The sequence below is a fragment of the Meriones unguiculatus genome, assembly GCF_030254825.1.
Source record: "Meriones unguiculatus strain TT.TT164.6M chromosome Y unlocalized genomic scaffold, Bangor_MerUng_6.1 ChrY_unordered_Scaffold_42, whole genome shotgun sequence".
In the NCBI taxonomy this organism is placed as follows: Eukaryota; Metazoa; Chordata; class Mammalia; order Rodentia; family Muridae; genus Meriones; species Meriones unguiculatus.
The window spans coordinates 3,912,815-3,939,320 of NW_026843713.1; positions in this window are offsets into that span (position 1 = coordinate 3,912,815).

Below are 26,506 nucleotides of genomic sequence, written 5' to 3' on the forward strand. Positions count from 1 at the left end.
GTGGGGCGTTAATGTCTCCCACTATTAAAGTGTTGGGATTGGTGTGTGATTTAAGATTTAATAATGTTTCCTTTATGAATGCAGGTGCTCTTTTATTTGGGGCATAGATGTTCAGAATTGTGATGTCCTCTTGGTGGATGTTCCCTTTGCTGAGGATGTAGTGCCCATCCTCATATTTTTTTTATTAATTTTGGTTGAAAGTCTATCTTATTAGATAATAGGATTGCTATCCCAGTTCATTTTCTGGGTCCATTTGCTTGGAAAACATTTTTTTTTCCAGCCCTTCACTGTGACGTAGTGTTTATCTTTGTTGCAGAGATGTGTTTCTTGGATGCAGAAGAATGTTGGGATCCTGTTTCTACACCCATTCTGATAGTTTGTGTCTTTTTATTGGAGAGTTGAGTCCTTTGATATTGAGAGATAATAGTGACCCATGAACGTTAGTTCCTTTTATTGTGGTGTTGGTGATCTTACTGTGATTCATTGCTTGTTTTCTTTTAATTTTTGTAGGGATTTTAGTTGTATCCTATATTTTCTTGGGTTGTTTTCATTGAATTGGAGTTTTCCTTCTAGTATCTTCTGTATGGCTGGTTTGCTGTGTAAAAATTGCTTAAATTTAGTTTTTTCCATGAAATATTTTGTTTTCTCCATCTATGTTGATTGAAAGCTTTGCTGGGTATAGTAATCTGGGATGACATCTGGGGTCACTTTAAGCCTACATGACTTCTGCCCAGGCCCTTCTAGCTTTCAAGTTTCTGATGAGAATTCCGGGTTGATTCTGATAGGTCTACCTTTATATGTAACTTGGCCTTTTTCCCTTGCTGCTTTTAATAGCTTTATCTTTATTTTGTATATTTAATGTTTTGACAATGACAACCCTTTGGTGACCTCAAGGTGCCCTTTCCTCTAACTGAAGGCCTCTATGTTCTCTAATACCCTTTCCCTCAAGGCAAACTTCCATTCACATGCATGTATACACCCTTGACTGCATCTGTCCTTCTGTCTCTGTATGGTGGCCTCTATTTTTTTTGTTTGTTTGTTTCTTCTCTATATGCCACTAATTTTGCCTCTACTTGTACTTGTATTTGCATGGTTATTTCTTTTCTGGTCTAGTCTGTGTGGTGTTCTATAGGCCTCTTGTAAGTTTATGGACATATATTTCTTTAAGTTGGGGAAATTTTTTTTTGTAATTTTCCTGAAGATATTTTTTAGACCTTGAAGACTGGAGTCTTCTTTTTCATCATTTCCTAATATTCTTAGATTTCACCTTTTCATGGAATCTTTAATTTCTTGGATGTTTTGTGTTCTGGATTTTTTTTTTTTTTGAGAGGAGTGTCAATTTCTGAAACTGTATCTTCAGCTCCAGAGTTACTCTCTTCCATCTCTTGTATTCTGCTGTTGATGCTTATTTTTGTGGTTCCTTATCTTTTCTCTAAGTTTTCCAGCTCCAGGGTTTTCTCTGTTTGTATTTTCTTTATTGATTCTAATTCTATTTTTATGTCTTGTACCATTTCCTTCATCTGTTTAAATGTGGCATCCTGTCTCTGTATGGTTGCCTCTATTTTTTTTGTTTGTTTGTTTCTTCTCTATATGCCACTAATTTTGCCTCTACTTGTACTTGTATTTGCATGGTTATTTCTCTGAGAGATTTGTTTGTTTCCTTTTTATGTGACTCTAAAAACTGGATAAGCATATCTTTAAGATCATTTTCCTGTGGTTCTGAAGAATTGGTGTATCCATTGATTTGGGGTTTTGCTGGTGAGGCCATGATTTCCTGATTTTGGTTGGGTATTTTCTTTCGCCGACCTCTCGGCATTTCTTTATCTGTGAACTTCACTGTTTGTTCTTGGAATCTGCAGTTCAGATTCTGTATGATCTTTCTCTGATGTCTGGAGAATTTTTCAGGGAAATTAGAGAGGTCCAAATGTTTCAGGCTGTGCATTGGTGCTTTAGCTGTACCTGTGGGAGGAAAGTCTGCCGGCACAGAAGGACAGATGCAGTCAAGGGTGTATACATGCATGTGAATGGAAGTTTGCCTTGAGGGAAAGGGTATTAGAGAACATAGAGGCCTTCAGTTAGAGGAAAGGGCACCTTGAGGTCACCAAAGGGTTTGCAGGAGCTGAAGTTATCCACACGCACCAGTTTGATGGTGTGTGTAAATATCCTGGCTATGTCAGTGGCCTACAGACTACTGTCTCTAACTGAGCTGCAGGAGTTATTTGCCTGAACTCCACTAGTGATGCCACAGAGCTGCAGTCTCCCTGTTTCAGGATACCCTCTGGTTCTCACAGTGGATGTGTTGGTGAAAGGTTTCTGATGTCTGGCTGCTGTGTTAGAAGCACTGTGGATCTGAGACTCTGCAGGCACTAACGGGCATATTCACCCTCTAGCAGGTTAAATCATAAAGCACAGGGGACACTCCTGTTCTCTGAGTGAAATGTGTGCTCAGACACCTTGCTTGTGTTGTACCCAGGAATCCAGCTGTGTGTGCAGAACTGGGGTGTCTAGTTGCTGCCAGGAAGTCCTGTCGAGCAGTTCCCTGGCTCAGCACTTTGTGAACATGGGTGTTTTTCCAGGACCACCGCACAGCCCTCTGTCCACCACTGAGGGACTAAGTGGTCCCATGAAGTACAGTCAGACTCTGTGGAGTTAATAAGCCAGCCACTCTTGGGAGTAGAACTCAGACTTTTATTTCAGATGTGGGGTTCAGCAAGCAGGTTAGGCTGAATGCTGAGAATGAAGTACAAGTGTTTGATCCTCTGCTGTATTGGTTCTCAGAAAGCAAGATCTGCATCACTAGCACTGTGGCTCCACTACTACTAGGAGGAGGGAGGCCCGAGGAAGGTAAGTGCCACTTTCTGTTGACAAGAAGTCCACGGTGACCTGAATCAAAGAGTTCTACACTCCTGTGCTGTCCTCACTCCTTCAGGAAATCACAAATTCGATTTCTGAGCTTCAGTTGCCCCTTTACTCACCAGTTTCAGAGTTATGAATCTCCTGGCTCTCAGAAATGATGCACAGTGATGGCCCCCATCTTGCCCTGACCCCCAGTTCATCACCTTGATCACAGTTTTTCATATGTACTTATTTATTAAGATTTGTTAATTTTATATCCCTCCTGCAGCCTAGTCTCTCCTCTCATTCCAGTACAACTAATTCTCCTTTTTCTATCCCTATTCCCATTCTATAGTTCCCCTTCTATCTCACCCTCACTTATTAGGTCTCTGCAAGGCTGGCTGCATCATCTCCCCCTGCAGCCCTATTCTCAGGGCATTGTTCTCCTTGTGTCCTAAATTCCCTCTGATAATGACACTCTTCCTGCCTCTTCTCCTGCAGGCTTTCAAGAGCTGTGAGGGGAGGGATAATTTCCTAGGGAAATCCCATTTAGAAGTGGGTGTTTTAAGGTCTCTGCATAATATAGGATGGTGCATCTCTATATGCAATCCCATTTTATGCAGACAGAATCATATCTGTGGATACAAGATCATGGCAATGATCTGTCAGTTGAGAGCAGCATATTTTAATAACAACAGCTTGGGTTTCTTGAATTTAGTTAGGATGCCCTGGCCCAACAACTCAATTAAATGCCACCCAATTGCATTAGTAGACTTGTTTGTTCACAACAGATGGCCTATTGGTACTTTACTCCCCACTATTAGGAGACCTCCTAAGTATATACATACCATAATTTTCTTTCTCCATTTTAGTTACTTCACCTAGGATGATTTTTTCTGGTTCATCCATTTGCCTGAAAATATCATGATGTCATTTTCTTAGCTAAATAATAATCTGTTATGGAAATATTCCATATTGTCCCCAAAGGAGATTGTCAGTCCTGTTCTTTAGTCCTTGGAAGTTGCTGGGACTTTACTCATTCTATTGAATGACAAAATATCAGGATACCTATGTTCTTTTAGCTTAGGAGTCCCTCCATCTTCTTCAACTTCCTGGTGATTTGAATTGCATTGTCCTCATGAAGCTCATCTGTTTACATGTGGAGTCCCCAGTAAGGAAATATCTGGGAAAGGTTAGGAGGTATGGTCCTGTTAGATAATATAATTCCTACTGGAATTATATTGTAAGAGGGTGTGCTTTGAGGTTGATATGCCAATGAAAGTGACCTGACAGAATCGGCTCTCTGTGTCTCAGTCTCTGCCACTTTATATCTTTGTTTCTGTAGGTCTCAATCTCTCTATTTGTGAATCTATCTCTCTACCTCTTTCTCACTCTGTCTCTCTCTGTCTCCTTCTCTTTGCCTGCCACTTGTGATTCAGTACTAAAAACTCTTAGTTCTTTTGAAGGACTACAACAAGGTAAGTGCTTGCTGACCTGTCATTCCAGATCATCTTTGTAAAAATATAAGTAAGGTCCTAATTAAACGATATTTGTTCAAAGATTTGCATTCATCAGGAAGGGTTTTCAGGTAGGTACATCACTGCCTAAGGACATATCTGTGCATTTAACAAATGATAACAGAAACTGTGATAATGTGAAAGTCATGTGACTTTATTAATGACCACATGAAAGATATATGTGACACTTTTTCTGATCTAAGAATCTTGAACACAGGAACTGTCATCTCTGGGTTGTGTGCTTTCATGCTGCCCAGATTGAGGCATGTAGGGCTGCTCAGCCTTTCTCTTAAGAAGGCTGTCCACTTGGCCTTTTTAATATCTTGCTCCTGAAAATAATCCTACTGGCTTTCAACTGTTCATGACATCACTCCCTCTCAGCCAATTAGCAACTTTGAGAATATTGAGGTTTCCATGGAGAGGATTAAACAAAATTTCCTCAGTGTCCAGAATCTCTGATCCTGTAGGCACATGAATATTTCTTGTGAAATCCAACAAGCCTTTATCTCATCCATTTATCCAGATCCCACACCTTTACAAATCCTGTTTACCTCTGTGACAATTTTAAGTAGTAAATGAAACTTTAATCTTACTTTATTTAATTGGACAGCTCCCTAAGTAGGGAAGATTCAAGGTGATATGGGATTAAGGGAAAATTGCTGAATGAGATGGTGGTCTCCTACTCTGGTCTTGGATCTGAAATTTCCTAGGTTGTGACTTTGAACTGAGCAGTTATTGGTTTAGTTAATGAGTGTACCTTCACATTCTTATTTATATAATAGGCTGGAAGAATTTAGGGTTCCCTGAGGTTTGAGTTTTTAAGAGCAGAAAATAGACATGGAAAACAAGCAATCTTGGGACTCATTTGGCTGAAACAGAGAAGGATAGGTGAGTGTAGAAAGAGAACTGAGGGGCAATGATTTCTTTGATAGCTGTTGCTGTTCCACAGTAGTTTTTTTTTTCCAACCCTCTATGAACAGGGTTTCCTTGGGTGCCCTGGCTTGATCAGCAGCTGTGTCCTACTCAGTGGTCAGTGAGGAACCATCCTGTTCCTAGGGTTTACAGTTCAGATTGGTCCATCAGGACAGAGAACGAGGTTGGTGTTTGTGCCTAGAACACAAAAGCAGTTTTGTTTCTTGCTGTGGTCCTCGAGACAAACCCTCTAAATATATAGTTACTGCCAGGACTGCTTGATCAGAAGTAGCACCTGAGGTACTTCTTGGGGCCTGAAGTACACCTCTTGAGGTCTGGGGAAGCTGGGTAACCACTAGTCTATTGCAAGGATTCTCTGCTGGATAATGAGTTCCTGGAAAGCATGCCTTACAAAGACAAACTGCAATTTTTAGCAGAAAATTTTCTCCAAGTTAATGTCATTGTTGTCAGCATATTATTTTTATTGCAATATATCTTAATAACAACAGCCTGGATCAATTGGAAATTTCTGTAGGATGCCCTCTCCCAACAATTCATTTTACTGACACTCAATCCCCGTAGGGGAACACTACTTTGATTAGAACTTTATCTTCCACTAATAGGAGACCTCCTAATAAGTGAATACATACCATATTTGTCTTTCTGCATTTTAGTGACTTCACCCTGGATGATTTATCCCAGTTGTGTCCATTTGCCTGAAAATATCAAGATGTCATTTTCTTAGCTGAATAATACTCCGTTATGGAAATATTCCACAGTTTCACCAAAGGAGATTGCCAATCCTCTTCTTTAGACCTTGAAAGTAAACACTGTATTGAATGACAAAATTTCAGGATAACTTTGTTCTTTTAGGCTATAAGTCCCTCCATGTTTTTCCACTTTCTGGTGATTTGAATTGCAATATCCCCTTGAAGCTCATCTATTTACATGTTTACTCCCCATTGAAGAAATGTCTGGTTAGGGTTAAGAGTATGGCCTTGTTAGATAACATAATTTCGTTCATTTCCCTAATTTCTTTCTCAGCCATTTTGTCTTTTGTATATAGGAGGGCTACTGATTTTTTGAGTTAAATTTGTATCCACACACTGTGGCTATAAGGTGTTTATCAGCTGTAGGAGTTCCCTGGTACAATTTTTGGGATCACCCTCTCTTACATTCATAATTTTATAACACTATAATGCTTGTGAGAAATTATATGTGTGCAGAACAAAAGAACTGGACACCAGAGATGCTGGAGCAAACCTGTCAGAATCATTCTTCAGCATGCTGAGACACTGACACATCTGTTCCAGCATCTTGCATGTTCCAGCATTCTTCTTGTTCCTGGCTCAACTGCTTCAGTTGCTATTTCTCATCAAAGCCTGCTCCCAAAAGAACTTTGAAGAAAGGTACTAATTTTAATTGGTCCAGCATTTTAGACTGTTCCAAAGAGGACTTTTATTAAGCCTGAAATTTCTCAACATTCAAAGACTGGACCATAAATGTTATTGCTTGCTTAATGAACCATTTTTCCCCAATTTTATCTGGGCCCCTACAAAATTTCTACATGTCCAAAATGTGAGCTAGAAGAAATTCATGAGAACAGCATCTCATTTTCCTTAAAGGTGGTTGGGTATTTTTTTTTTTTTTGCTTGTTTGCTATGGCTATAAAATTTTATTTTCAATGGGGAATGTTTATTATTAATGTTCTTATCCAAAGTGAAACAAGAAATATACAGGGATCTTGTAAGAAAAGAAAAAAAATTGATTATTGAATCTACTCAACTTAGGGTTTTATTAGTTATTCTCAAATAAGATTAATTTCAACTATGGTATAGGATTTTGCATATTGATGCAAAAATGGATCTCTTTTGATACATTGTTATTAGCTTTAGTATATTGATATAATTTCAAGATTAATTCCAATACTGTTAAACTATTAAAAACTGTTTAGGGTATTAGGTAATGTAAGTTATTTGCTAGTTATTGAACTCATACGTATGTCAGACACTAATATACTTTATTACAGGAGTATACATCTTAGGTTTAACAGATAGATATGATTTTGTAGACAGATCTATTTATTATATAAAGCTAGGTTGTTTGCAAAAACTTCAGAGACCTACAAATTATGGAACTTTAAAATATTTTATTATTTTGAAGATTCATTGACAATGAGACAGGTCATCTCCTGGTAGCATCATGTCTGCCTGATAATGATAATTATCATCGAAGAACCTCAATATGGAGATGGCCTCAAATGTGATAAGTGAGCCACTTTGCTAAAAAAAAAATAGCCTCACTTCTTGACTGACAATTTCTGCCAAAAAAGAGCAAGCTAATGAAGGACAAGTCAATGGTTGAACTCTGCCTAGACAGAATAAGCAAGTCCTGAATAGTTCCTGCTTCACATATATGTCTGTCAAATATTCTGAGCCAGAAGGCTGAAGATGGTGCTTCAACTTTATAGAGTTATGGGTGACTGTTCAGGCAGCAAACTGTTTCTGACAATGTTTTTATTATTTGGAATCTGCTAACATGCACTTTTTATCTACTCATGTAACTAATTTTATTCCTTCTCAAGTCTCTGATGGAGTTTAATAGTAAATAATGATAGTGCCAAATTTAGGATTAAGTTGTTTAAAAGTTAAGAAATCATTTCATATAGGTAATACCAATAAGGATGAAAGCTAATTTAGATATAGAACTTCTAACTGGTCAAGATAGGATAATGAGATATTTTCTCCTAAGTTGCTAAATACACATGGCCTACACTTTGCACATGTGGATTTTACGTAAGAGTTTTCATAATTTCATAATTATTATTGCTTTGAAAAAAAGCAGGCTTTTATTAGACTTAAAGGGGGAAATGTTGGTATAATGTTCTTTTGAAATGTATACACCTTACCCTTGTTCATTCAAATGCTGATTTCTATCCCCCACTCTCTGGTTTCAATCTGGAAATTGCATTATGATACTTATTATAAGCATCCTGTCTCAACTGTATGTAAATAGGCCAAAATAAGACAAGTAACCACAATGTTGTGCAATGGAGGTTGTGCAGAGGACCAGAAATAGGGGAGGAGCTAGAGGACAGGAAATGAGTTGGAGATGAATGTACTAGAGGAGCTTCAAGACAGAGCTGGAAGAGAGAACTTGGAGAATGTGGAGCATGATCCAGACCTAAGATATTACTAAAAGCAAGTATAAAGTGGAAACTCTAAATGTTAGGAAACTATGAGGGCTTGGAGGTTTAGGATGGAGTAACTATACTCAGCATTGTGTTCTAGGTTAACTAAATAAACTCAGTCTCTGTGTGGTGAATTGTTCATACAGCTGTTTAGGATTAGCATCAGCTTTATTAAATAATAAATTCATAGTAAATATTAAGAAATTCTTACAACAGCAATCTGACTTTATTATTGACTACTTGAAATAAATATGTGACAGTTTAACTGAACTAAGAGTGTTGGAGAGAGGAAACGTCATCTCTTGGTTGTGTTCTTTCAGCTGCCGAGTTTGAGGCATGTAGTGCTGCTCAGTCTTTCTCTCAAGGAGGTTGACTACTTAGCCCTTTTAACAACTGGCTCCTGAAACTCTTACTAGCTTTAACTTGTTTCATGACATCATTCTCCCTTTCAGCCAATCAACACCTAACCATTGCAATGTCATAATAGGTTTGGGATGTCAAAATATCATTGCGATGTCATGATGTCATTGTGAAATCATAATAGCATTTGATGTCAACATTCCATTGTGATGTCATACAACAATCACGTAATATCATTGCGATGACATAATAGCAAGGTGATGTCATAACACAATTGTGAAGTCATTAAGCCATTCTGATTGATCATAATAGCATTTTTATGTCATAATAATATTGTTAAGTCATAACACCATTGTGATGTCATAATACCATTGTGATATCATAGAGGATTCATAAAAGCATTATGATGTCATGAAAGCATTGTGATATCATAATAACATTGAGATGTCCTAATATCATTGTAAAGACATACTATTGTGAAGTCATTATAGCATTTTAATGTCATTATACCATTGTGATATCATAACATCATCATGTCGTAAGAGCATTGTGATTTCATCATAACATTGTGATGGCATAATAGCAGTGTGATGTCATAATACAATTCTATTGCCATAATAACATTGTAATGTCATAAAAGCATTCTGATGTCATACATCATTGTGATAATATAATAGTGCTGTAATGTCATCATAACATTGTGATGTCATAATGAATTTTAAGGTCATAATGCCATTGTGATATCATCATACCATTGTTATGTCATCATATCTTTGTGAAATCATAATATCCATCGTGATGTCATCATAGCAAAGTGACGTCATAATACCATTGTGATGACAAAATAACATTGTGGAGTCCTAAAAGCATTGTGAAGTCATAACACCACTGTGATGTCATAACAGAATTATGATGTTATAATGACATTGTGATCTCATATCATTGTGATGTCATTATATCATTGGAATGTCATACCATTGCAATGTCTAAAGAGCATTGTGATGCCATAAGTCCATTATAATGTTGAAACACAATTATATAGCAATAGATTTGTGATGTCATAATAGAATGATGATGTGATAATATTGTGATTTTATAATAGTATTTGGATATCATAATTACATTGGGAGGTCTTGACAACACTTAAATGTCATAAAAGTATTGTGATGTCCTAATAACATTTTGATGTGATAATAGCTTTGGAATGTCATCAAAGTATGGTGATATCATCATACCATTGTGATATCCTCATATAATTGTCATATCCTAATATCTTTGTGAAGTCATAAATTCATTGTGATGTCATAATAGCATATTGAAGTCATAATACCTTTATGATGTCATAAAAGTAGTGTGATATCATATTAGTATTGTGATGTCATGATAGAATTGTGATGTCATTATAGCATTTTAATGTCATCAGAGCATTGTGATTTCCTAATTCCATTGTTATGTCATAACACAATTAGTTCATAATAGCATTGTGATGCCATAATAGCATTGTGACTACATCATAACATGGCGATATTGTAACACCATTGTAAAATCATAATTGAGATATCATATCACTGTGATATCATCTCAGCACTGTGATGTCATAATACCATTGTGATCTCATAAGAGCATTGTGATATCCTAGTAACATTTTCATGTCCTCATACCAGTGTGAGGTCACCCGGTTGTGAACTCCTAATAGCATTCTGATATTCTGATATTCTGATATTCTGATATTCTGATATTCTGATATTCTGATATTCTGATATAATAAAAGCAGTGTGATATCAACATAGCATTGTGATGTCATGATAGCATTTGGATGTTATAAGATAATTGGGATGTCAAAATAGCAATGTGATGTCATAGTAGCATTATGATATCAAACCATTGTGATGTCATAATATCATTTTCTTATAATAGCATTGTAATGTCATAATAGCATTGTGAAGTCATGATAGCATTTTGATGTTGAAATTCCATTGTGATGTCATACCACAATTATGTCATAATACCATTGTGATGTTATAATAGCATGGCGATATCATAATATCATTATGAAGTCATAACACCATTGTGATATCATAATAGCATTGGAATGTCATGATAAATTTTCATGTCATGATGTCATTTTCATGTCATGTTACTATATGTTGTCCTTGCATTGAGATGTCCTAATACCATTTGTGATGTTATATCTCTGTGAAGTTAATAGCATTGTAATATAAAAATTTCATTGTGATGTCATACAATGATAATGTTGCAATATTATTGTGATGTCATAATAGCATGGTGATGTCATAATACCATTGTAAAGTTATAAAAAATTTTGTGATATCATCATACTATTGTGATATCATAATACCATTGTGAAATCATACCATCATTATGTCATAACATTGTGATGTCGTAATAGCATATTGAGGTCAAAACCCATTGTGATGTCATAATAACATTTTGATGTCATCATACCATTGTGATGTTATAATTGCATTGTGATGCCATAATACCATTGTGAGGTCATATTAGCTTGCTGTCATAAAAGCATTGAGCTCTCATACATTTGCTAGATCTTAATAGCACTGTGAAGTCATATAAGTATTCTGATGTCATGAAAGCACTGTGATTTTATAATAGCGTTGGTGTGTTATAATACCATTGTGATGCTGTAACACCATTGTAATGTCACAGTAGCTTTGTGATGTCACCATAGACTTGTGGTGTCGTAAAACCATTTTTATATCAAAATTCCATTGTGATATCATACCACAATCAGGTCATAATACCATGTGATGTCATAATAGCATTGTGATGTCATCTTAATATTTTTATGTCAAAATACCATTGTGATGTCATATTTTCATTGTGATATATTATTTTGATGTCACAATAGCATTGTGATGTGTAATACCATTGTGATGTCATAATAGCATTGTGATATCATAATATAACTTTTTGTTCATAATGCCATTTTGTTGTCATCATAGCATTGTGAAATCAAAACACCATTGTAATGTCATAATAGCATTGTCATGTCATAATAGCATTGAGATATCATACTTTTGTGATGGCATAATAGCATTGTTGTGTCATAATAGCATTGTGATTTCATAATTCCATTGCGACGCCATGAAACTATCTTATCGTAATTGTGTTTTGCTGTTGTCGTAGCATTGTGATGCCAAAATTCCATTTTGATGTCATACCAAAATCTTGTAACAATAGAATTGAGGTGTCATACAATTGTGATGTCATAACATTAGGATATACCTTTGTTGGACTCCACCAAGACACAGTAAGGAAATCTTAAATAATTCCTCCTTACTTACATGTCTTTCAAATATTCTGAGTCAGAAGACTGAAGATGATACTCCAACATTACAGAGAGTTATGGGTGACTGTTCAGGCAACAAATTGTTTCTGTCAATTGTTTTATTTTTTGGAAGCTGCTAACATGTGCTTCCTATTTACTCTAGTAACTAATTTTATTCTTTCTAGAGTCTCTGATGGGGTTGAAGGCCAAATATTTACAGTGACACAAAAAAGCATAAGTTGTTTAGTTGGTAAGAAATGCTTTCACATAGGTAATACCAATGAGGATAAAATTTAATTTAGGTAAATAACTCTAAACTTGTCAAGATAGATAGGATAATTAGATAGTTTCTCCTAAGTTGCTAAATACATATGGAGTGGACATTATACATATAGATTTTACCTAATAGTTTTCTTAATTTCATAAGTATTATTGTATTGAAATAAAAGGAGCCTTTTATTGGCCTTAAAGGGAAAAATGTTGGTAAAATGTTCTTTTGAAATTATATATCTTACCCCTGTTCATTCAAATGCACATTTTTATCCCCCACTCTCTGGTTTCAATCCAGATATTTCATTGTGATACTTATTCTATGCATCCTGTCTCTAACTTTGTGTAAATAGGCCAAAATAAAGCAACTAGCCATAATGTTGAGAAGGAGAGGGGAGGAGCCAGAGTGCAGGAAATGAGTGGGAGGACAAAAGGGTGAGGGCAGAGCTAGGAGAACCAAGCTAGGATGGGCTCTAGGAAATACATGAAGAATGAACAAGACCTAAGATTTCACAAAAAGCAAATAAATGGTTAAAATCTAAATGTTAGGAAACTATGAAGGCTTAGAGGTTTAGAAGGTTGTAACTACTGGCCAGCATTGTATTCTGGTTAACTAATGAGAATCGGTGTTTTTTCTTGGATATATAGCTCAATGGGATTAACAGAAGCTTTTCCAGAAGATATATCAACTGTAAATATTAATTTACACATACAACAGAGATGTCATATAATTGTGATTTCTTATTAGCAATATTATCTTAAAAAGCATTATGATGTCATAATAGCATTGTAAAGTCATGAACAACACTGAGATGTCATGACACCATTGGGATGTGATACCACTGTGGTACTATCATAGCATTGTGATGTCATACATAATAACATAATGTCTTATCATTGTAAAGGCATGATAATATTGTGATGTCATAATAGCATTGTGATGTCGTATTACCACTGTTATGTCATAATAGAATTGTCATTTCAATCATTGTGAAGTCATCATAATATTTGTGAGGTGAGGATAGCATTGTGATGTCATAATAACCTTGTGATGTCATTAAAATATTGTCATATAATATCGTGATTTCCTAATAGTATGGAGATATCATAATACCATTGTGATGTCACAAAACCATTGTAATGTCTTATCATTATGATGTCCTAATCCTACTAGGATGCCATACCATTATTAAGTCATAATAGTATTGTGACATCATAATATTAATGTACTGTCAAAATAGCATTGTGATGTCATAATACATTGTGAAGTCCTTATACCATTGTGATGACAGCACAGAATTTTGATGTCATCATACAATTGTGATGTCATGATAGCATTTTGATAACATAATAACATTCTTGAGTCATAATACCATTGGGTTTTCAAAGCATTGTGATGTTATAATAGCAATGGGATATCATGCTATTGTGATGTCATAATAACATTGTCATGTTATAATACAATTGTGATGTCATAATAGTATTGCAAAATCATAATACCATTGTGATGTCATAAAAGCACTGTAAATAATTCCTTTGTGATTTCATGCCATTGTCATGTCATTATATTATTGTGAGGTCATAACACGTTTGAGATGTCATATAGCATTGTGATGTCATAATAACATTGTGAGATAATAATACAATTTTCATGTCATTATATCATTGTGATGTCACAATATCATTGTACTCTCAAATAACATTGAGATGTTATATGAGCAATGTGATGCCATAATAGCATTTTCAGGTCATAATGCCATTGTAATATCAAAGTTCCATTGTGATGTCATACCACAATCATATCCTACTTACATTGTGATGTTATAATAAAATGTGATATCATGATAGCTTTGCAATATCATCATATCATTGTTATGTCCTAATAACATTGTGAAGCCATACCATTTTGAAGTCATAATAGAATTGTGATGTCATAATAACAATGATGTTATATCATTGTGTTTTCATAATTGCATTGAGATGTCAAACCATTTTGATGTCATAATAGCATTATGATGTCATATCATTGTGATGTCATTATACACTTGTGATGTTATAACACCGCTGTGATGTCTTAATAGCATTGTGATGTCATATAATTGTGAAGTAATAACACCATTGTGTTGTCATATCAGCATTGTGCTGTCATAAAAGTATTGAGCTGTCATACCTTTGCCAGATCTCAATAGCATTGTGATGTCATGATAACACTGTGATGTTATAATAACACTGGGATATCATAATACCATTATTATTATATAACACTATTGTAATGTCATAATAGCTTTGTGAAGTCATCGTAGTCTTGTGAAGTCCTAATATCATTTTGATATCAAAATTCCATTTTGATGTCATAATTTAATTATGATATCATACCATAATCATGTCATAATACAACTGTGAGGCTATAATAGCATTGTGATGTCATGTTAGCATTTTTATGTCATAATATCATTTTGATGTCATATTACCATTGTGATTTCATACTATTTTGAACTCACAATAGTATTGTGATATGTAATACCACTGTAATGTCATAATAGAACATTTTGTTCATAATGCCATTTTATTGTCATCATAGCATTATGAAGTCATAACATGATTGTGATGTCATAATAGCATTGTAATGTCATAATAGAATTCTCATATCATAATAGCATTGAGATGTCATACCTCTGTGATGGTATAGTAAAATTGTGTCATAAAAGCATTGTGATTTCATAATTCCCCTGTGATTTCATTAAACTATCTTAGTATAATATTATTGTGATGTTGTTATAGTATTGTGATGTCTAAAATTCCATTTTGATGTCATACCAAAATCTTGTCATAATAGGGTTGTGATGTCAGAATATCATTGTGATTTCAAAATTCCATTGTGATATCATGCCTAATATAATTGTGATGCCTAATAGCATTGTGCTGTCATAAAATCACTGAGATGTCATAACACCATTGTGATGACATAACACCATTGAGATGTTATGAAAAATTGTTATGTCATAATAAAATTGTGATATATAATTGAGATGTCATAAAAGTATTATGATGTCATATCATTGTGTTTTCATGATATCATTGATATATCATACCATTGTGATGTCAAAATACCATTGTGATATGTCAAAATAGCATTGTGATGTCATAATAGCTTTGTAAAATACTAATGCCATTGGGATGTCATACCATTGTGAAGACATAATACCATTGTGATGTCATATCACAATCATGTAACAGAATTGACATTTCATAATACCATTGTGATGTCATAATAGCATGTTGAGGTCATAATGCCATAGTGCTATCATGCCACAACGATGTCATAAAAGCATTTCAATGTCATATTATTGTGATATCCTAATAGCATTTCATGTCACAGTAACATTTTCATGCCATGCCATTGTGAAGTCATAATACCATTGTGATATCATAAAAGCATTATGAAATAATACCTTTGTGATGTCATACCATTGTCAAGTCATTATATCTTTGTGATGTGATAATTGCATTGAGATGTCACAAGACCATTGGGATGTCATAATACCATTGTGAAAATAGACCTTTGTGATGTCATCCCACAATGATGTAATTATATCCTTATGATGTCATAATAGCATTGCTATGTCAAAATAGCATTGTGATGCCATATGAGCAATGTGATGTTATAATAGCATTTTGAGGTCATTATTAAATTGTGATGTCAAAATTCCACTGTGATGTCAAATGACAATGTGAGGTCATAATAGAATGGTGATGTCATATTACCATTGGTATATTATGACACCACTGTTATGTTATAATACCATTGTGATCTAATAATAGTACAGAGATATAATAACACTATTGTGTGGTGAATTGGTTATACAGCTGTTTATAATTAACAGCAAGCATTAACAAAAGATAAACCAATAGTAAATATTAATCATCACCTACAACATACCTTTGGGAAGCCTTTATACCATTATGATGTCATAATATCAATGTGATGTCATAATAGCATATTGAGGTCATAAAACCATTATGATATCACAATAGCATTGTGATGTCAAAATTGAATTCTGCTGTCATACCAGTTGATATTAATATTGAACTCTTGTAAGAATTATGTAACACTATTCTGGAAATGAGAGTCTTGGAAAGGAACTGTCACTCTGCATTGTATGCTATCTGTTGTCCAGTTTGAGGTGTGTAGGGCTGCTCACCATTTCTCTCAAGCAAGCTGTGTTCTACACAGTGGTCAGTGAGGAACCATCCTTGTCCTGGGGTTTACAGTTATATATGGGCTTCAAGACTGAGAAATGCAAACTTGATATATGATTAGGACACAAGAACAGCTGTGTTTCCTTCAGTGGTGCTCCAGAAAAATCCTCTAAATGTAGTGTTAGTGAGTGGACTGCTTGTTCAGTGGAATCTTTTCTCCATTTTCACAGTCATTGTATAATATATGTATATATACAAATATATATAATATGTATATAAAATTATATTTATATATAATTTTACTTATATATCATTATATATACATGTATACTTGTATATATGTGTATATATAATTATACTGATATATATGTTATATATAGTATATATATGTGTATATATACAATTTTACTGATAATGTGGGGATTTCATATAATGCACATTATACTCCTTTTCCATTGCTCTCACATTCAAATTCATACCCGTGTGTTACACTAATTTTTGTTCTTTAAAATACACCAATTGAAGTATGTGTTGTTCATATACTCATTGGAACATGATCAGAATCTCAGTGCCAAGTCCTTTAAAGAAAACTGAATTCATTGTTACTGCGCCCTGGCACCACCCCCAAGAAGAAGCCATTAGTTTTGAAGAGCTCTCTACTTCATCACCTTGATAACCTTTTTTCTTATGTACATATTTTTCAAAAGTGTTTGCTTTGTATTCCCTCTGCTGCCTGTTCCCTCTTCTTTTTCCAGTCCTACCCAGCCTCCTTCTTCTACCCCCATGACCTTTCTCTAGTTCCCTGATTGGGGAGGTCCTCCTCTTCCTTCTGTCTGACCCTAGCTTATCAGGTCTCATGAAGGCTGGCTGAATCATCTTCCTCTGTGGACTGATTTTCAAGGAATTGTTCTCCTTGTGTCTTCAATCCCTGTATTTATGACACTCTTCCTGCCTCCTCTCCTGTAGGTTTCCCAGAGCTCTTAGTTCAGGGACAATTTCATAGGGAAATACCATTTAGGACTGGGTGCTTTAAGGTCTTTATCTCTCTTCATAATATCTGACAGTGGGTCTATTTATGTAATTCCAGTTGATGAAGAAGGAAGCATCTCTGTGGATACAAGAACATGGCAATGTATTATCAGTTGAAGGCAGAGAGCATCATGCAGCCTGGATTGCTTGAAAATTTCTGTAGGATGCCCTGTCCCAACAATTCAATTAACTGCCATCAATCCCCATAGTGGAAGAATAGTTTTGTCAAAATACATGGAAATTTATCCCCTACTATAAAGAACCTTCCTAATAAATGAATTAAAATACAAACCATATTTGTATTTCTACATTTATTTGCTTCACCCAGGATGATTTTCCCTTGTTAAAATCAGAAAAATTCCAATCACAAAATATCCAAGAAATCAAGGATGCTATGAAAAGACAAAATCTAAGAATAATAGGAATTCACGAAAAAGAAGACTCCAGACTCCAAGGTCCAGAAAATATTTTCAAGAAAATCATAGAAGAAAATTTTCCCAAATTAAAGAAAGAGATGTCCATAAATATACAAGAGGCCAACAGAACTCCAAATAGACTAGACCAGAAAAGAAACACATCACGTCACATCATAGTCAAAACACTAAATCTACAGAACAAAGAAAAGATATTAAAAGCAGCAAGGGAACAAAGCCAAGTAACATATGAAGGTAGACCTATCAGAATCACACCGGACTTCTCATCAGAAACTATGAAAGCCAGAAGGGCCTGGACAAGTATCTTGGAGACTCTAAGAGATCAGAAATGTCAACCCAGACTACTATACCCTGCAAAGCTTTCAATCAACATAGATAGAGAAAACAAAATATTCCATGACAAAACTAAATTTACAAATATCTACACAGCAAACCTTCCCTACAGAAGATACTAGAAGGAAAACTCCAATCCAATGAAAACAAATTCACCCAAGAAAACAGGGCATACAGATAATGTCCCAACAAAAATGAAAAGAAAACAAGCAATGAAACAGGGTTAGATCATCGACTCCATTACAAAAGGAACTAACATGCATTGGTCACTATTATCTATCAATATCAATGGACTCAACTCACCAATAAAAAGACACAGGCTAACAGAATGGTTAAGGAAACAGGATCCAACATTCTGTTGCATCCAAGAAACACACCTATGCAACAAAGACAAAGACTACCTCAGAGTAAAGGGCTGGAAAACTGTTTTTCAAGCAAACGGTTCCAGAAAACAAGCTGGAGTAGCCATCCTAATATCTAATAAAATAGACTTTCAACCCAAGTTAATCAAAAAAGATAAGGAGGGCCACTATATTCTCATCAAAGGAAAAATCCACCAAGCGGACATCACAATCTTGGATATGTGACTTTATCAGTGACCACATGAGAGAAATATGTGACATTTTTACTGAACTAAGAGTCTTGGACACAGGAACTGTCATCTATTTTGTTCTGTCATCTGTCCTGACTGAGGCATGTAGGACTTCTCAGCCTTTCTCTCAAGCATGCTGTCCACTTGGCCCTCTTAATAACTGGCTCCTAAATCTCTTACTGGGTTTTACCTGTTTTATCACATCATTCTGTCAGTGCCTGAGAGAATCTTGAATTTTCTATGGAGACGGGTAAACAAACTATCCTCAGTGTCCAGTATCTCTGATCCAGTGCACACATGACTTTTTCTTTTGAAAGCTAACAAGCATTTATTCTTTTCCTGTTATCCAGATCCCACCCCTTTACTCCTGTTTCAATCTCTGACAATGTCAGGTAGGAAATGAATGTTTAATGTTTATTTAATTGCACAGCTTCCTAAGTAGGCAAGCTTCAATATGATGTAGGATTAAGGGGAATGTACCAAATGACAAAGTGGTCTCCTACTGTGGTCTTGGATCTGAAATTTCCTAACATTGTACTTTGAACTGAGCAGTTATTGGCATGCTGACTAACTGTACCTTCACATTCTTATTTATATAGTAGGCTGGCAGTGTTTGGGGTTCCCTGGGTATTGAGTAGTAAAGAGCATGGAAAAGAGAAGGTAACCTGATAGTCCTGCTGGCTACTCACACAGGGTCCACTTGAAAGATGGTGTGTAAATGAGAGGACAGAGATTCAAAGAATGGAGACAAGACAGATTCCTGTTCAAGTCTCAGTTTACTGAACGTGCATACAACAATTATAAAGCAAAGGGTACAAGCAAAATTTTTTTTCACAGAAGCAACGCATCTGTGCCTCATGACAAGGCATCCAGGAATTCATTCAAGGTTACAAAAAGATTTCTGTCTTGTTCCTAAGGTTGCATGGAGCTTGATATCTACTTCTACTTCATGCATTGAAATTGTTGAGAGAGAAACTGTAACACACAAAGAACACAGGCACAGGCCAACAAATCCATTCTCACCAGGCCTGCAAGTGTCAGTCCCCACTTATGCACAGAGTCAAAGTTGGAAATGGTATCCTGAGGTTAGTTAATATCTCCCAGGCTGTATTGTCCAATTCTAACCTAGGTTACTTGTCAGATTCTCTGTCATAGATCTTATTTCTCATTGTTAACATCTCCAATGAGAAGTCTTTGCTAGATCAAATAAAAGCACAATACTGACACAATTAGTAAGATTTATTATATACATTCAATTGAATAGGTATCATTGTTCTTAAAATGTCTTACTACAATATTTCCTTTTAGCAGTAAATAAGTAGGATTAACACATGCCAAAACAGAAGTATACTTGATTAATTTAACAAAGCTACTTGCATTCACAGACATAATGCCTCTATGTTCCAACATAGCCCCCACTTTCCATACATAAGTTTGCCAATTTTTATTTGTAGTTCTCCAAAGTCTAGCACCAAAAGCTTTTTCTAGCTTTTTTTTTATTATCTTTACCAGAAGCCAAGCTCTTAATACCCTTACCTATAGACTAGTCTGTTCCATGACTGTAAATGCAGGGTCACTGTCCCAGAAATAGATGGTGGGCATTTCTCTGATACATCTTTTCCAAGGAACAATTAATTGAGGACAAGTGCATTGATCCCCATTCTCCCAGTGTGGGTAACTCATTGGAGATGTAAGACTGTCATTCTTAACTCCCATAGGAATGGACAATAATATCCCTCCCATGTTTCATTTTGCCTGCTTGTAAAGTGAGGCTTAAGCTGCTACCCCAACTTTAGAGTGGTAGGCATTCTGACCTATGACCTGGGACAGGGGAGACTGTTAAGCAGTCCTGATGAATATTCCGTCTGGTACAGCAAAGAGGATCACCTCTTCCTTTTCCTGAAAAGTTAAGATTTTGTTTTACTTGTGTTTCTTCAAAAACAGGAAAATCCAGAAAACATGTATTGTTCACATTATCAAGGTCTCCTGGATCATCCTAGGAAACTGGATGAAGATGTGGATTAGGAACCTACACCCAATAAACAGTCATCTTGACTGGATGGGTCTTCTTTGACATCATTATGCTTGTCAGGAGAAAGTTCCTCATCCACTTGTCACACCAAGCATTCCAGTAGCCATCCAGATGCATCAATTTCTGAGGAAAAACAACAACAACAACAAAAAAAAAAACAACAGACAGATCCTCATCCCCATATGAGTACAGGTTTGGGTCCATGCCATTGATTTGTTAATGGATCCCTGCATTTTTCTTTAACAAATGTTCTCTTGGTTTCTGTATGCCAAAATCTATCTGCTTGCAGATTTACCATACATATCTAAATTTTAAAATTTCAGAATGAAAAAGAACATGCTTAAGATGACTCTTAATTTTCCAGGAGAGTAACTTCTCTTTCTTTGTTTTTTTTTTGCAAATAATACTTAATTGTTTAATGGGCATGCTCAACCATGCCTTGACCTTGAGGATTGTAAGGTTTTTTAGTTATATGAGAAACTTGAAACTGCTGACAAAAACTTTTACAAGATTTGCAAGTATATCCTATTCAATTGTCAGTTTTAAATTGTTTAGGAACTTCTAGAACATTATAAGCCTTTAGACAATGAGCAATAACATTCTTTGCAGCTTTTCCTGTTTGAGGATTGGCAAAATTAAATCCAGAATATCTATCTATGCAAACATGTATATATTTTAATTGTTTAAATTTAGGAATATGAGTAATATCCATTTGCCACATCTGATTTGGAACCAGTCCTTTAGAATTGATTCCCAAATGAGGAACAGGCTGAAATCGAGGACAAGTACTACAAGCCTTGACAATACTAGGACCTGTTCCTTACTCAATCCATACTTATGTCTTCTCATGGTTTGACTATTAAGATGATACATACTATGATTATCCTGGGCTCTTTTTAACTGTGAACAAAAAACTTTGGTGACTTTATCTGCCAATGCATTTCTTTTAGAAAGGGATCCTGGCAAATTAGAATGAGACCTCAAATGTCCTAAAAAAAGGGGAAAAGGGTTTTTTTTATCACATTTTGAATTTGTAAAAATAAAATTCCAGAAGGAAAGGATGTCTGAATTTGACTTGCAGTCTCTAACGTAGGCAAAGCCTGAGCTACATATGCACTACCTGTAAAAATGTTCAAAGACTTCTTATTAAATCTTTGAAACACAGCGATTACTGCAGATAACTCTGCTATTTGTGCAGATGGGTTAGAAACTCGAAAAGATTTTTCTTTTATAAGCATAGCAGCAATACCAGATAATGAACCATCAGTAAATAACATTAAAGTACCAACAATTGAGCTAACCTTTATTTTAAATGGGAAAACTATAGTTTGCACCTATAAAAACTGAATTAATTATTTGTCTTTTTGTGCCTCAACAGGTTGGACTCTGTCATAATAAACTTACATATGTAAAAATGCCATATTTATAGATCTTTGAAGACGGCAGACAAAAACCAAAAGCAGAGATAAAGATAAAAAACAAACATGGGGGGGGAGGGGATGGCAGCACCAGGAGAACATTTGAGGAGCAGGACAACATTTTCCATACAGTGACCAAGAGACTGAACTCTGGGCCCTAAAAGAACAGTGATCATAATATCCAGGTGAGAGGAAACCTCCACAGTGTGGGAATCAGGCCACCCAGCCAGAATCTGGAAGAGATCCCAGGTCTCACAAGCAGTAGGTTTCAGAACCTGAGCCAAATGCCTGTGTGTCCCAATCACCTTCCCAAGCTGAACAGTGGGCACAAAAACACGACTGGGAGTCCCAGTCGTGAGAAAAACCCACGGGGAGGGAAAGTAGCCAGACTGGCCATGGATTACACAGTCTTTTCCTGGAAAAAGTCTGGCAGACTGGCGAGTACAAGACACCATCACTGAACTGGACTCCAGGCGACAGAATGGAGAGAGGCTGCGTGCCCAGCTCTCTAGCACAAATGGAGCCGTGCACCCTAGTGCAACCGAGACTGGGAGTTTCTGTCAAGAGAGGCCCCAACAGGGAAGGAAGGAAACAGTGCTGACTTGGACCACCCAGGCTTTGCCAGGGGAAAGTCTCACAACCAGCTGGAACAAGCCACCATCACTGATCTGGCCCTAATCTGGAAGCACAGACAGTAGTGTGGGCACCCAGCTCCCACAGACTAGCAGGCAGGCCTGCGAGCCACCAGCCCAGAGACCTGCTTTGTACTAACTATTCCTCACCGATATAACTGTGCACCCCAGGACACCAGAGACTTGGAATCACTGTCTGGAGAAATCCTCACAGGGAACAAAGCAAAGGGGGACAGACTTAGACCACCAGTCTATCCCCAGAAAAGTTCCCACTGACTGGCCCAAACCATGAACCTGCTGTGCACTAGATAGTTTGCTGTTAACCAGGAGAGCAGTACTCACCTGCCACAGATTACTGCTTGGATACTGGGGCACAGAGCCCCAACCTCAGACATAAAAAAGCCTGGGATTCCTGAGATCAACCTCCAGATATTACTAAAAATGACAAGCAGGTATCCTTAACAAATCAACCAAACAATGAGACACAAAAGTTACAGCAGATGATCACTAAATTCACAGTAAGAAACAGGGCAGCTCTCTTCATGCCTTCTCCCATGCCATGGATTACACAGTCTTTCCCTGGAAAAAGTCTGGCAGACTGGCGGGTACAAGCCACCATCACTGAACTGGACTCCAGACGACAGCATGGAGAGAGGCTGCGTGCCCAGCTCTCTAGCACAAACGGAGCTGAGAGCCCTCTCAACTAACAAGGACCACAGTTACCATTCAGGTCTCTACGCCTGAGGTGAGCAGCAAAAACTACTGAAAAACAACAGCTATTCAGGGATTATACCCAAAAAGCTGAGAAGTCTTACTTCAGGAAAACCATCTTCCTTCCAAAAGGAATCTCTCCATAACAGAGTTCCAGGAACCACCAGAAACCAACTCTAAGCATCTAAGATAACAGGTAGAGGCCAGCATAAAAGTTCAGCCAACAAAAGCCAGAGTAATATGGCATCTCCAGAACCCATTTCTCCAAGGGCAAGTAGATCTAGAAACCCCAGCATAATTGAAATTCAAGAAGATGACATAACATCTATTATCATGAGAGGAGAACAGAGGAAACAAATAAAATGCTTAAAGAAATAGAGGAAGATAAAAACAAATAGATTATGGCCATCCATAAAGAAATAGAGGAAGTTGTAGCCAAAGAGTTTGTGGCCTAAAGAGAGGAAATGCTTAAATCAGTGAATGAAATAATAATAATAATAATAATAATAATAATAATAATAATAAAACAGGATTGTTCAAACAGCTGAAGGAATTGATGGAAAAATAGGAAAATACAGTCAGACAGGTGAAGGAAATCAACAAAATGGCTCAAAATCTGAAGATAGAATTGGAAAAATTATAGAAAACAAAAATAGAGGAAATTGTGGAGATAAAGAACTTAGGGAAGAAAACAGGAACTCCAGATGTTAGCATAACCAATAGACTATAAGAGATGGAAGAAAGCATCTCAGGTGTGGAACATACAATGGAAGAAATAGATGTATCTGTCAAAGAAAATGTTAAATCTAAAAAATTCCTGACAGAGACCATCCAAGAAATTCAAGACAACATAAAAAGACAAAGCATAAGAATAATAGGAGTAGAGGAAAAGGAAGATTCCCTACTCCTAGGACCAGAAAATATTTTCAACAAAATTATTGAAGAAAATTTCCCGAACTTAAAGGAGAGAGCAATAAGAATACAAGAGATCTACAGAACACCCAATAAATTAGACCAAAAAAGAAAATCCTGCCACCACATAATAATCAAAGCAGTAAGTATACAAAATAAAGCAAAATTACTAAAAGCTGCAAAGAAAAAAGGCCAAGTAACATATAATGGCAAAACCATTAAAATCGCATCTGATTTTTCAATAGAAACTATGAAAGCAAGAAGGGCATAGACAGATATCATGAAGTCATTAGGAGAACACAGGTGTCAGCCCAGGCTACTATATCCAGGCTACTATAACTCTCAGTCCGCTTAGATGGAGAAAACAAACTATTCAATGACAAAAACAAATTTCAACAATACCTACACACAAATCCAGCATTACAGAAGACACTGGAAAGGAAAATACAACCCAAGAAAACTAGCTGCTTTCAAGAAAATACAGGAAATAATTAAACACACTACAGTAAAACAAAAAGCAACCAAGCACAAAACCTTATGACCACAGCTAATATCAAAATCAAAGGAACTAACAGCCATTGGTCATTAATCTCTCTGAACATCAATGGACTCAATTCTCCAATAAAAAGACACAGACTAACAGAATGGATAGGTAAACAAAACACAGGAATCTTTCCCATACAAGAAACACACTTAAGTCACAAAGATAGATATTACCTGAGGATAAAGAGTTGGAAGACAGCTTTCCAAGCAAATGGACACAAGAAGCAAACAGGAGTAGCCATTCTAATATCTAATAAAATAAACTTTCAACCAAAATTAATCAAAAGAGATGGGAGGGACACTTCATACTCATCAAGAAAAAATTCTACTAGGAAGAGATCACAATCCTGACCATCTCTATCCCAAATACAGGGCACCCACATTTGTAAAATAAACATTGATAAAAGATAAATTAGTCATCCATCCCCACACATTAATAGGGGGAGAATTCAGCACTCTCAACAAAAGAAAGGTCAACAAAGCAGGAATTAAACAAAGAAACAATGTCTCTAATATAGGTCATAGATCAAATGGACCTAACAGATAGGTTAAGAACCTGACACCCAAACACAAAAGAATTTACCTGCTTCTCAGCACCTCATGGGACATTCTGCAAAATCAGCCATATAGTTGGTCACAAAGCAAGTCTCAACAGATACAAGAAGATTGAAATAATCCCCTGTATCCTGTCTAATCACCATGGGATAAAGCTGGACCTCAACAACAACAGAAATAGCAAAAAGCCTACACACAGATGGAAACTGAACAACTTGTTACTAAATGACAGCTGGGTTAGGGAAGAAAAAAAGAAAAAAAAGTAAAGTTTTCCCAAAAGTTAATCAAAATGAATACACAACATACCCACACTTGTGGGACACAATGAAAGCACTGCTAAGAGGAAAGTTCAAAGCACTAAGTGCCTTCAAGAAGAAATTTCAGACAGCTCATTTGAGCAACTTAAAGGCTCACTTAAAAACCCTAGAAAAAGAAGCAGACACACCAAAGAGGAGAAGATGTCTGGAAATAATCAAGCTCAGGGCTGAAATTAATCAATTGGAAACAAATAAAACAATTCAAAGAATCAATGAAACCAAGATCTGGTTCTTTGAGAAAATCAACAAGATAGACAAACCCTTAGCCAAGCTAACTAAAAGGCAGAGACACACCATCCAAATTAATAAAATCTGAAATGAAAAGGGGGACATAACTATAGACACTGAGGAAATCCAAACAATAATTAGGATTTACTTCAAAAGTCTACATGCCACAACATTTGAAA